Source organism: Rhipicephalus microplus, unplaced genomic scaffold (assembly GCF_043290135.1).
Source record: "Rhipicephalus microplus isolate Deutch F79 unplaced genomic scaffold, USDA_Rmic scaffold_156, whole genome shotgun sequence".
Classification (NCBI taxonomy): domain Eukaryota; kingdom Metazoa; phylum Arthropoda; class Arachnida; order Ixodida; family Ixodidae; genus Rhipicephalus; species Rhipicephalus microplus.
The window spans coordinates 37,501-50,000 of NW_027464727.1; the positions used below are offsets into that span (position 1 = coordinate 37,501).

At 60.5% G+C, this 12,500-nt stretch overlaps 2 non-coding genes across 2 annotated transcripts; both read left to right on the forward strand.

Annotated features, from left to right (window-relative positions):
• Positions 1–8,710: 8,710 nt before the first annotated feature.
• On the forward strand, positions 8,711–10,525 carry LOC142791275 (small subunit ribosomal RNA). Its single transcript, XR_012890125.1, has one exon. It is a non-coding gene; the product is annotated as a small subunit ribosomal RNA (ribosomal RNA).
• A 1,719-nt stretch (positions 10,526–12,244) lies between these two features.
• Positions 12,245–12,397, forward strand: LOC142791272 (5.8S ribosomal RNA). The gene has a single exon (XR_012890122.1). It is a non-coding gene; the product is annotated as a 5.8S ribosomal RNA (ribosomal RNA).
• Positions 12,398–12,500: the final 103 nt, after the last annotated feature.

The window sequence follows — 12,500 nt, forward strand, 5'->3', positions numbered from 1 at the left end:
GAGCAACAGGTCACTAAAAGCCTATAGATGACGGTGTTGGAGGAAAAGAAAAATATCGAGAAAGCACTGCGGTGTGCCGTGCGTAGGGACGGGCGCGCGTGCCACATGCCGCCGAAATATGGGTGTCGGAGAAAACAGAGTGCCGCGCGTAACGAGGGGCGCGCGTGTTACAGAGAGATATGCCCAAACGCATGAAAGTGTACGCAGGTGTCCTAAGGCAGTTTTTTTTTTTTTCCTCATTTTGATGTCGCCCCGGCTGACGTGGTTTTCGTTTTTCCGTGCCGCCCCGGCTGACGCGGTTTTCGTTTTTCCGTGCCGCCCCGGCTGACGCAGTTTTTGCGCCGCCCCGGCTGACGCGGTTTTCGCGCCGCCCCGGCTGACGCGGTTCCGACTTTGCACTTTTTGGCTCACCCCGGCTGGCGGCCCACTCACTCGATCGCCAGGTCTGTTTGCCCCGGTGGTTCCACCGCCAGGCTTAAGCGCGAACTTTTTTTGTTTGTTTTCTTTTGATTAAGCGCAAGCTTTTTTCTTTGTTTTCTTTTGATTAAGCGCGGGCTTTTTTCTTTGTTTTTTTTGCATTCGCCCCGGCAGACGCGGTTTTTGCGCCGCCCCGGCTGACGCGGTTTTTGCCGCCCCGGCTGACGCAGTTCGGACTTAGCACTTTTCGGCTGTGCCTGGCTGGCGGCCCACTCACTCGATCGCCATGTCTGTTTGCCACAGTTTTCCCGGTGGTGCCGCACCCGGGCTCGCCCCGGCTGACGCGGTTTCGTGCCGCCCCGGCAGACGCGGTTTTCGCGCCGCCCCGGCTGACGCGGTTTCGTGCCGCCCCGGCAGACGCGGTTTTTTGCCGCCCCGGCTGACGCAGTTCGGACTTGGCACTTTTTGGCTGAGCCTTGCTGGCGGCCCACTCACTCGATCGCCATGTCTGTTTGCCACAGTTTTCCCGGTGGTGCCGCACCCGGGCTCGCCCCGGCAGACGCGTTTTTTTTTTCTTTCGCCCCGGCTGACGCAGTTTTCGCGCCGCCCCGGCAGACGCGGTTTTCGCGCCGCCCCGGCAGACGCGGTTTTTTGCGCCGCCCCGGCTGACGCAGTTCGGACTTGGCACTTTTTGGCTGAGCCTGGCTGGCGGCCCACTCACTCGATCGCCATGTCTGTTTGCCACAGTTTTCCCGGTGGTGCCGCACCCGGGCTCGCCCCGGCTGACGCAGTTTTCGCGCCGCCCCGGCTGACGCGGTTTCGTGCCGCCCCGGCAGACGCGGTTTTTTGCGCCGCCCCGGCTGACGCGGTTTTTTGCCGCCCCGGCTGACGCAGTTCGGACTTGGCACTTTTCGGCTGTGCCTGGCTGGCGGCCCACTCACTCGATCGCCATGTCTGTTTGCCACAGTTTTCCCGGTGGTGCCGCACCCGGGCTCGCCCCGGCAGACGCGTTTTTTTTTTTTCTTTCGCCCCGGCTGACGCAGTTTTCGCGCCGCCCCGGCTGACGCGGTTTCGTGCCGCCCCGGCAGACGCGGTTTTTTGCGCCGCCCCGGCTGACGCGGTTTTTGCCGCCCCGGCTGACGCAGTTCGGACTTAGCACTTTTTGGCTGAGCCTGGCTGGTGGCCCACTCACTCGATCGCCATGTCTGTTAGCCACAGTTTTCCCGGTGGTGCCGCACCCGGGCTCGCCCCGGCTGACGCAGTTTTCGCGCCGCCCCGGCTGACGCGGTTTCGTGCCGCCCCGGCAGACGCGGTTTTCGCGCCGCCCCGGCTGACGCGGTTTTTGCCGCCCCGGCTGACGCAGTTCGGACTTAGCACTTTTCGGCTGTGCCTGGCTGGCGGCCCACTCACTCGATCGCCATGTCTGTTTGCCACAGTTTTCCCGGTGGTGCCGCACCCGGGCTCGCCCCGGCTGACGCAGTTTTCGCGCCGCCCCGGCTGACGCGGTTTCGTGCCGCCCCGGCAGACGCGGTTTTCGCGCCGCCCCGGCTGACGCGGTTTCGTGCCGCCCCGGCAGACGCGGTTTTTTGCCGCCCCAGCTGACGCAGTTCGGACTTAGCACTTTTTGGCTGAGCCTTGCTGGCGGCCCACTCACTCGATCGCCATGTCTGTTTGCCACAGTTTTCCCGGTGGTGCCGCACCCGGGCTCGCCCCGGCAGACGCGTTTTTTTTTTCTTTCGCCCCGGCTGACGCAGTTTTCGCGCCGCCCCGGCAGACGCGGTTTTCGCGCCGCCCCGGCAGACGCGGTTTTTTGCGCCGCCCCGGCTGACGCGGTTTTTTGCCGCCCCGGCTGACGCAGTTCGGACTTGGCACTTTTTGGCTGAGCCTGGCTGGCGGCCCACTCACTCGATCGCCATGTCTGTTTGCCACAGTTTTCCCGGTGGTGCCGCACCCGGGCTCGCCCCGGCTGACGCAGTTTTCGCGCCGCCCCGGCTGACGCGGTTTCGCGCCGCCCCGGCTGACGCGGTTTCGTGCCGCCCCGGCAGACGCGGTTTTTTGCCGCCCCGGCTGACACGGTTCGGACTTTGCACTTTTCGGCTGTGCCTGGCTGGCGGCCCACTCACTCGATCGCCATGTCTGTTTGCCACAGTTTTCCCGGTGGTGCCGCACCCGGGCTCGCCCCGGCAGACGCGTTTTTTTTTTTTTTTTCTTTCGCCCCGGCTGACGCAGTTTTCGCGCCGCCCCGGCTGACGCGGTTTCGTGCCGCCCCGGCAGACGCGGTTTTTTGCGCCGCCCCGGCTGACGTGGTTTTTGCCGCCCCGGCTGACGCAGTTCGGACTTTGCACTTTTTGGCTGAGCCTGGCTGGCGGCCCACTCACTCGATCGCCATGTCTGTTTGCCACAGTTTTCCCGGTGGTGCCGCACCCGGGCTCGCCCCGGCAGACGCGTTTTTTTTTTTCCTTCGCCCCGGCAGACGTGGTTCCCCCCCCCCCCCCTCCGTCTTTCTTTTTGTTTTTTTTTTCGCCGCGGCTGAAGTGGATTTTTCGGTGCCTCGACGCCCCGGTAGTCGCGGTTTTTCCGTTTCCGCACGGCCCCGGCTGACGCTGCTCGGTCACAGTCGCCTTTTGTGGTGATTGCAGACTTCTTGAGCGCGGGTGTTTTTTTTTTTGTTGTTGTTGTTGTTTTATTACGCATTCGCTCCAGCAGACGCTGTTTAGACTTTTTGTTTCCTCTTTTATCCTGCGACGAGGTGACGAGGTTTATTCGGTGCCCCGCCGCCCCGGCTGAAGTGATTTTTCCTGTCCCGTGCCGCCCCGGCTGACGCGGTTGGGACTTCGCGTTTGTTCGGCCGCCACGGGTTTTGGCGCACTCGCTCGGTTGCTTGTTGTTGCCACTTGTTGCGAACCCAGGTTTCTTGAGCGAGCGCGGGCGTTTTTTCTTCCTTTCTTTCTTTGTTCTATGTGTTAGCGAATCGGCCTTTAATATCACACGAGGACTCACAACCAACAATTTTCAGTTTGAAGTGTAAAAAATCTGCAGGTGTTGACGTAACTGACTTGCCCCGTACCCTTGAGTACATCCATGAAGTTCTCGTAGTACTACTAAATCGCATTATTCCAAGTGGAGAAATTCCCATAAACTTGCAAACCTCTACACGAAAATCGGTGCGCGTGATAAAGTTGAAAATTATCGTCCGATATCAAATGTGCCTTCTATAACACAAATTCTAGGAAAAAAAAAAAAAAACACTTGTTCGCCGTTTTCTGCGCCGTGACTGGCAGCACTCCGGCGAAGCGAAACGGGGTCGATTCGAGCACGATATCGGCGTCTTTCGACGTGCTCGCCGGCGACCGTCGCACGAGTACGTCGCACGAGCGCGTCTGCCGGGGCGCCGTTTGCGAAGCCGACGCAAAAGTGGGAACCGCCGCTCGGATGATCGCCGCTTTCGGCAGAGTGAGTGTTGGCACTCCGGGGAAGCGAAACAGCGTGAATGCGCCCACGAAATCGGCGTATTTTGAAGTGCCCGCCGGCGACCGTCGCACGAGTACGGTAAACCGCGTCAGCCGGGGCGTAGTTCGGGACGCCGACGAAAAAGTGGGAAGCGCAACTCGGATCTTCGCCGTTTTTGCAGGAGTGAGTGGCGGCCCTCCTGCGAGACCAAGAAGCATCGATTCGTGCACGAATTCGGCGCCTTTCGACGTGATCGCCGGCGACCGTCGCTCGAGTAGGGCAAACCGCGTCTGCCGGGGCGGGCTTCGGGACGCCGATGCGAAAGTGGGAAACGCTGCTCGGATGTTCGCCGTTTTTGGCCGAGTGAGTGCTGGCACTCGGGCGAAGCCAAACGGGGCCGATTACGGCACGATATCGGCGTCTTTCGACGTGCCCGCCGGCGACCGTCGCACGAGTACGGTAAACCGCGTCAGCCCGGGCGGAGTTCGGGACGCCGATGCGAAAGTGGAGAACGCCGCTCGGATCTTCGCCGTTTTTGGAGGAGTGAGTGGCGGCACTCCGGAGAAGCCAAGGAGCGCCAATTAGCGCACGATATCGGCGTCTTTCGACGCGCTCGCCGGCGACCGTCGCACGAGTAGGGCAAACCGCGTCTGCCGGGGCGGGGTTTACGACGCCGACGCAAAAGTGGGAACCGCCGCTCGGATGTTGGCCGTTTTTGGCAGAGTGAGTGCTGGCACTCCGGCGACGCGAAAGAGCGCGAATGCGCCCACGAAAGTGGCGTATTTGGACGTGCGTGACGGCGACCGCTGCAGGAGTACGAAAAACCACGTCAGCCGGGGCGAGCGACACACGGCGGTCTGGGTGCTTATCGCTGCTATTATAGGGGCACCCCGGCAGACGCAGAAAAAAAAAAAAAATTTTCGACCTTCTTTTTTGCTGGTCGAGCTCGGGTAACCCAGGTCGCAATGGGAGCCGCGCACGAAAGCGGCGTCGCGAGACGCGTTCGCGGTCGCTAGTCGCACGAGCTCGGCAACCGCGTCAGCCGGCGCGGAGTTCGGGATGCCGACGGCTAAGTGGGTACCGCTGCTCGGATGTTCGCCGTTTTTAGCCGAGTGAGTGCTGGCACTCCGGTGAAGCCAAGGAGCGCCAATTCGTGCACGATATCGGCGTCTTTCGACGTGCCCGCCGGCCACCGCCGCACGAGTACGGCAAACCGCGTCTGCCGGGGCGGGGTTCGCGACGCGTACGCAATAGTGGGAACCGTCGCTCGGATGTTCGTCGTCTTTGGCCGAGCGAGTGCTGGCACTCCGGCGAAGCGAAACGGGGCCGATTCGGGCACGATATCGGCGTATTTCGACGTGCTCGCCGGCGACCGTCGCACGAGTACGGCAAAGCGCGTCTGCCGGGGCGAGGTTTGCGACGCCGACGAAAAAGTGGGAAGCGCCGCTCGGATCTTCGCCGTTTTTGCAGGAGTGAGTGGCGGCCCTCCTGCGAGACCAAGAAGCATCGACTCGCGCACGATATCGGTGTCTTTCGACGTGCCCGCCGGCCACCGCCGCACGAGTACGGCAAACCGCGTATGCCGGGGCGGGGTTGGCGACGCCGACGCAAAAGTGGGAACCGCCACTAGGATGTTCGCCGTTTTTGGCAGAGTGAGTGCTGGCACTCCGGCGAAGCGAAAGAGCGCGAATGCGCCCACGAAAGTGGCGTGTTTGGACGTGCTTGACGACGACCACCGCAGGAAAACGAAAAACCACGTCAGCCGGGGCGAGCGACCCATGGCGGTCTGGGTGCTTATCGCTGCTATTATAGGGGCACCCCGGCAGACGCAAAAAAAAAAAAAATTTTTTTCGACATTCTTTTTTGCTCGTCGACCTCGGGTGACCCAGGTCGCAGTGGGAGCCGCGCACGAAAGCGGCGTCGCGAGACGGCTTCGCGGTCGCTAGTCGCACGAGCTCGGCAACCGCGTCTGCCGGGGCGGAGTTCGGGACGCCGACGGCTAAGTGGGAACCGCCGCTCGGATGTTCGCCGTTTGTGGCCGAGTGAGTGCTGGCACTCCGGCGAAGCCAAACGGGGCCGATTCCGGCACGATATCGGCGTCTTTCTACGTGCTCGCCGGCGACCGTCGCACGAGTACGGCAAAGTGCGTCTGCCGGGGCGGGGTTTGCGACGCGTACGCAATAGTGAGAACCGTCGCTCGGATGTTCGTCGTCTTTCGCCGAGCCAGTGCTGGCAATCCGGCGAAGCCGAACGGAGCCGATTCGGGCACGATATCGGCGTCTTTCCACGTGCTCGCCGGCGACCGTCGCACGAGTACGGTAAACCGCGTCAGCCGGGGCGGAGTTCGGGACGCCGATGCGAAAGTGGGAAGCGCCGCTCGGATCTTCGCCGTTTTTGGAGGAGTCAGTGGCGGCACTCCGGTGAAGCCAAGGTGCGCCAATTCGCGCACGATATCGGCGTCTTTCGACGTGCCCGCCGGCCACCGTCGCACGAGTACGGCAAACCTCGTCTGCCGGGGCGGGGTTTGCGACGCCGACGCAAAAGTGGGAACCGCCGCTCGGATGTTCGCCGTTTTTGGCAGAGTGAGTGCTGGCACTCCGGCGAAGCGAAAGAGCGCGAATGCGCCCACGAAAGTGGCGTGTTTGGACGTGCTTGACGACGACCACCGCAGGAAAACGAAAAACCACGTCAGCCGGGGCGAGCGACCCATGGCGGTCTGGGTGCTTATCGCTGCTATTATAGGGGCACCCCGGCAGACGCAAAAAAAAAAAAAAATTTTTTTCGACATTCTTTTTTGCTCGTCGACCTCGGGTGACCCAGGTCGCAGTGGGAGCCGCGCACGAAAGCGGCGTCGCGAGACGGCTTCGCGGTCGCTAGTCGCACGAGCTCGGCAACCGCGTCTGCCGGGGCGGAGTTCGGGACGCCGACGGCTAAGTGGGAACCGCCGCTCGGATGTTCGCCGTTTGTGGCCGAGTGAGTGCTGGCACTCCGGCGAAGCCAAACGGGGCCGATTCCGGCACGATATCGGCGTCTTTCTACGTGCTCGCCGGCGACCGTCGCACGAGTACGGCAAAGTGCGTCTGCCGGGGCGGGGTTTGCGACGCGTACGCAATAGTGAGAACCGTCGCTCGGATGTTCGTCGTCTTTCGCCGAGCCAGTGCTGGCACTCCGGCGAAGCCGAACGGAGCCGATTCGGGCACGATATCGGCGTCTTTCCACGTGCTCGCCGGCGACCGTCGCACGAGTACGGTAAACCGCGTCAGCCGGGGCGGAGTTCGGGACGCCGATGCGAAAGTGGGAAGCGCCGCTCGGATCTTCGCCGTTTTTGGAGGAGTCAGTGGCGGCACTCCGGTGAAGCCAAGGTGCGCCAATTCGCGCACGATATCGGCGTCTTTCGACGTGCCCGCCGGCCACCGTCGCACGAGTACGGCAAACCTCGTCTGCCGGGGCGGGGTTTGCGACGCCGACGCAAAAGTGGGAACCGCCGCTCGGATGTTCGCCGTTTTTGGCAGAGTGAGTGCTGGCACTCCGGCGAAGCGAAAGAGCGTGAATGCGCCCACGAAAGTAGCGTATTTGGACGTGCTTGACGGCGACCGCCGCAGGAGTACGAAAAACCACGTCAGCCGGGGCGAGCGACCCACGGCGGTCTGGGTGCTTATCGCTGCTATTATAGGGGCACCCCGGCAGACGCAGAAAGAAAAAAAAAAATGGGGACATGGCGTGCGTCACCGTGCGGCTTCGCAGCGTTGCCGAAGTCGCCGAGCCCTTCGACTGAGCCGAACGGCGGACAGGGAACGTTGGTCGGCCGTTCTAACCTGTCGGTGCCACGCCGAGACGTCGTTAAGGAAAACCGCGTCGTGGGCCTCTACGACGCCGTCGAGTCGTTGTACGTTTGGTGTCCAGCGTGTCGGCGGCGAGTAGCGGACACGTCGTTCACGACTTCGGTCTTTCGCAGTCGACGCGAACTTGCGGAGAGTCGTGGTGCCTCACGTTTTCGGCAGAAACCGCGGCGGAATTTTCCCGTGCGTGCGCGCACGACCTCGGTGCTGTGCCGTCAGCGTAGTGTTGCACAAACTCGTGGCCTACCCAAGGTGCGGTACGTTTGCGGCCGTATCCTCGGTGGGAATTTCGTGAGTAGGGTCGCAAATTCTACGACCTCGGCGGGTTTGAGAGCGACGTAGACTTGTGGCACGCTCAACATGCCACACGTTTCGGGGCACACCCGCGGTGAAATTTTCTCGAGTACGCTCGTATTAGGGCCCAAGGAGGTCTGGGTACTTATCGCTGCTATTATGTGGGGGTTCTCGTGAGCGGCGTACGCGAAAGCGACCGGGTGTCTGATATGCGGCGGGCTTCGGCCTCGTCAAGCGTGTCCTCGGGTCTGCTCCAGGGGAATCCACGGCAGTCGTCTGCAGCCTCATCCGCTTGATGCGTTAGGGGCTGGTTGTCGGACGGTGCCGTTTTACCACGATATCGAGGTGTGTTCCGTGTCGTCCTCGGGCGATTCAGATGCGAAAGCGCCGAAGACGCGGGCGTGACCCGTCGTCTGGCGGCTTTGCAGTCTCGGCTCCGTTGCTAGTTCCGGCCGGTCCACCGACAGTGCAGCGGGCTTGGGCAACCCGCACGGCGCGACCGAGTCGATGCAACGAAAAAGAGCGAGCATGAACGTGCTTCTTGCCGCACGGCTCCCACTCGTCTTTCGGGAAGGTTGTGCCGTAGCGAGCTCGAACGCCGTCATCTCGGAGTGCAAAATAAGCGTGTTGGGGCGCCTGAAGGTGGCCTCCGCCGCACACAGACTGCGTCCGGCCCGCCGAGGGCGAGGACGGACGCGCAGTCGAACGATTACCTGGTTGATCCTGCCAGTAATCATATGCTTGTCTCAAAGATTAAGCCATGCATGTCTAAGTACATGCCGAAATAAGGCGAAACCGCGAATGGCTCATTAAATCAGTTATGGTTCCTTAGATCGTTTCTTCCTACTTGGATAACTGTGGCAATTCTAGAGCTAATACATGCAGTGAGCCTGGAGCCCTTTGGGTAACGGGTGCTTTTATTAGACCAAGATCGATCGGGTTTCGGCCCGTATTGTGTGGTGACTCTGGATAACTTTGTGCTGATCGCATGGCCACGAGCCGGCGACGTTTCTTTCAAGTGTCTGCCTTATCAACTTTCGATGGTAGGTTACTTGCTTACCATGGTTGTTACGGGTAACGGAGAATCAGGGTTCGATTCCGGAGAGGGAGCCTGAGAAACGGCTACCACATCCAAGGAAGGCAGCAGGCGCGCAAATTACCCACTCCCGGCACGGGGAGGTAGTGACGAAAAATAACAATACGGGACTCTTTTGAGGCCCCGTAATTGAAATGAGTACACTCTAAATCCTTTAACGAGGATCAATTGGAGGGCAAGTCTGGTGCCAGCAGCCGCGGTAATTCCAGCTCCAATAGCGTATACTAAAGCTGCTGCGGTTAAAAAGCTCGTAGTTGGATCTCAGTTCCAGACGAGTAGTGCATCTACCCGATGCGACGGCTCGGACTGAACATCATGCCGGTTCTTTCTTGGTGCACTTCATTGTGTGCCTCGAGATGGCCGGTGCTTTTACTTTGAAAAAATTAGAGTGCTCAACGCAGGCGAGTCGCCTGAATAAACTTGCATGGAATAATAGAACAAGACCTCGTTTCTGTTCTGTTGGTTTTTGGAATACGAGGTAATGATTAAGAGGGACGGACGGGGGCATTCGTATTGCGGCGCTAGAGGTGAAATTCTTGGACCGTCGCAAGACGAACTACTGCGAAAGCATTTGCCAAGAATGTTTTCATTGATCAAGAACGAAAGTCAGAGGTTCGAAGGCGATCAGATACCGCCCTAGTTCTGACCATAAACGATGCCAACCAGCGATCCGCCTGAGTTACTCAAATGACTCGGCGGGCAGCTTCCGGGAAACCAAAGTATTTGGGTTCCGGGGGAAGTATGGTTGCAAAGCTGAAACTTAAAGGAATTGACGGAAGGGCACCACCAGGAGTGGAGCCTGCGGCTTAATTTGACTCAACACGGGAAAACTTACCCGGCCCGGACACTGGGAGGATTGACAGATTGAGAGCTCTTTCTTGATTCGGTGGATGGTGGTGCATGGCCGTTCTTAGTTGGTGGAGCGATTTGTCTGGTTAATTCCGATAACGAACGAGACTCTAGCCTATTAAATAGGTGCGGGGTTCCCAGCACCTTACAACCTTCTTAGAGGGACAAGCGGCTCCTAGCCGCACGAAACAGAGCAATAACAGGTCTGTGATGCCCTTAGATGTCCGGGGCCGCACGCGCGCTACACTGAAGGAAGCAGCGTGTCTTTATCCCTGTCTGAAAAGACTGGGTAACCCGTGGAACTTCTTTCGTGATTGGGATAGGGGCTTGCAATTGTTCCCCTTGAACGAGGAATTCCCAGTAAGCGCGAGTCATAAGCTCGCGTTGATTACGTCCCTGCCCTTTGTACACACCGCCCGTCGCTACTACCGATTGAATGATTTAGTGAGGTCTTCGGACCGATGTCCGGCGCGGCCTTTCGGTTGCGCCGGTCTGTTGGAAAGATGACCAAACTTGATCATTTAGAGGAAGTAAAAGTCGTAACAAGGTTTCCGTAGGTGAACCTGCGGAAGGATCATTAACGGATTGTGAAGGGTGAGCGCCTCAGCTGCGTCTGCGCCCGACACTTTCTGCCGCTGACCCCGTTTGGACGCGGGGTCGGCTTTTCCCCACGGGGCTGCCTGAATGTGGAGCGGCACCCCGTGACAAATTGTTGCGCCCAGCGGACGCCAACACCGCGACCTTGGACGGTCGGCCAGGTGGCGGACGCGGGTACAAACGGCGCAACGCACTCATAGGTCGGCTTTCGACCCGCCACTGCACCGTGGCTCGAAGCGCTCGAAATGCGCGACCCGACCGCTGCGGGACCGCCTAGTACTGTAAACAGGAGCGGCGGAGCGCGAACGGCGAGTCGTGGTTACGTCGGTAGAAGGCGAGGCTGCGCGTTCCCGAAACGCCAGCCGAGTGCCCTCCCGACCGTTCGAGCGTGCAAGAACGAGACCCGACAATCGCGCGGCGACTGCCAAGTACGAGAGGAACGGCACAAGCGTCGGCGGTCGGTCAAGGAACTGGCGATGTGACGGGTCCGCTGTGCACCAGTGCATACCGTCCCGCCGTCCGCGGCAAGCGCCTCCGCGTCCTCGGGTGACGGAGGCTGCCGGTCGGTTCTTGCAGGCGAGGGATCTCGCTGGCACCGGTTCGCGTTGACGCGCGGCCGGTCATGGCACGGCGATGCGACGGCCGAGGTGCGCAGTACTCGATGGAGGAACCGCACGCTCCGATGACCGTCCCGCCCTCCGCGGCGTATGCGTACCGACCGTAATGGTTGCAGCAGCGCCGGCCGGCTTTTGAATTCGCCACACGAAACACGGTGCGAGATCGCGGTTAGGGGAGCGTCGACGTTGCCAGGCGTTTTGCTTGCTGCCGAGGGAAAGGCGGCACGGCCACGTCGCGCTCGTCGCGATTAGCGGGTCTGCGCGCTTTGGGAAGGTGCCGCAACGACTTGCCGAAAGAGGAAGCACGGAAGAACGAGGGACTTGGACGTCCCGACAATTGAACGCACTTGCGGCCAGGCCCTTGCTGGCTTCGTTCTTCCGCCTCGAGTAGGCTCGTACGCGGCTCCGGCGCCGAAAGTGGTCCTTGGCACCGACTTCGGTGGACGTGGGAAGTGCCGCGCAAGTACGGCGCGCCTGGCTCCACCTGTTGGCTAAAGTAGGCAGCCGGATCGGCATTTTGGTGTGCGGTGGCAAACCGTGGATGCGAAAAAAGCTTGTGCGATTTCGTGGAACAAAAAGCGGGGGTCCCCCTTTTTATGCGGAGGAGACCGACCCGCCCGCCGTGGTGAACCGCGACGCCACGGTAAAAACGGGAGAGGCTTGTCGATGGGACCGTGCATCCCGCGCTCCACGGAGGCCGGGAGGCGGCCGCCCGAGGAAATGTGTAGCCGTCGAGGCCCGCATCTGCGTGCACTCTTATCCAAATGGGTGTACCGCAGGCATTTTCTGGTTAGGCGGGCCAATGAGAGCGAGCACACAACGATACCTACGGGTCCGGCTTGGAGAACCGGCTTCGACGCCTCCCGAGTATTTATAGAGGGGTGGACCACGAAAGCACTCGCAAGTAGCGGAAGCGAAACGCCGTCCGAAACACACCGTTTGCTCGATTTGCGGCAGCCGAAAAAGGCGCGGCAGAGTTTTGGAGTCCAAGCGTGCGCTGAAAAGCGCCCTTCTTGGCCACTGTTTGGCCGAGTGCCAGAAACGTTTGGTTTTGACTGTACGGAATTGAACAAACACTTTTTCACGACTCTAAGCGGTGGATCACTCGGTTCTCGGGTCGATGAAGAACGCAGCCAGCTGCGAGACTTGGTGTGAATTGCAGGACACACTGAGCACTGATTCTTTGAACGCACATTGCGGCCTTGGGTCTTCCCTTGGCTTCGTCTGTCTGAGGGTCGGATCACATATCAAGAGAGCCTTCGGCGCACAAGGGAACGTGAGCCGTCGACTCGTTTTGACCGCGTCGGCAACACGGACAGCACGCTGAACACCTCACAGCGA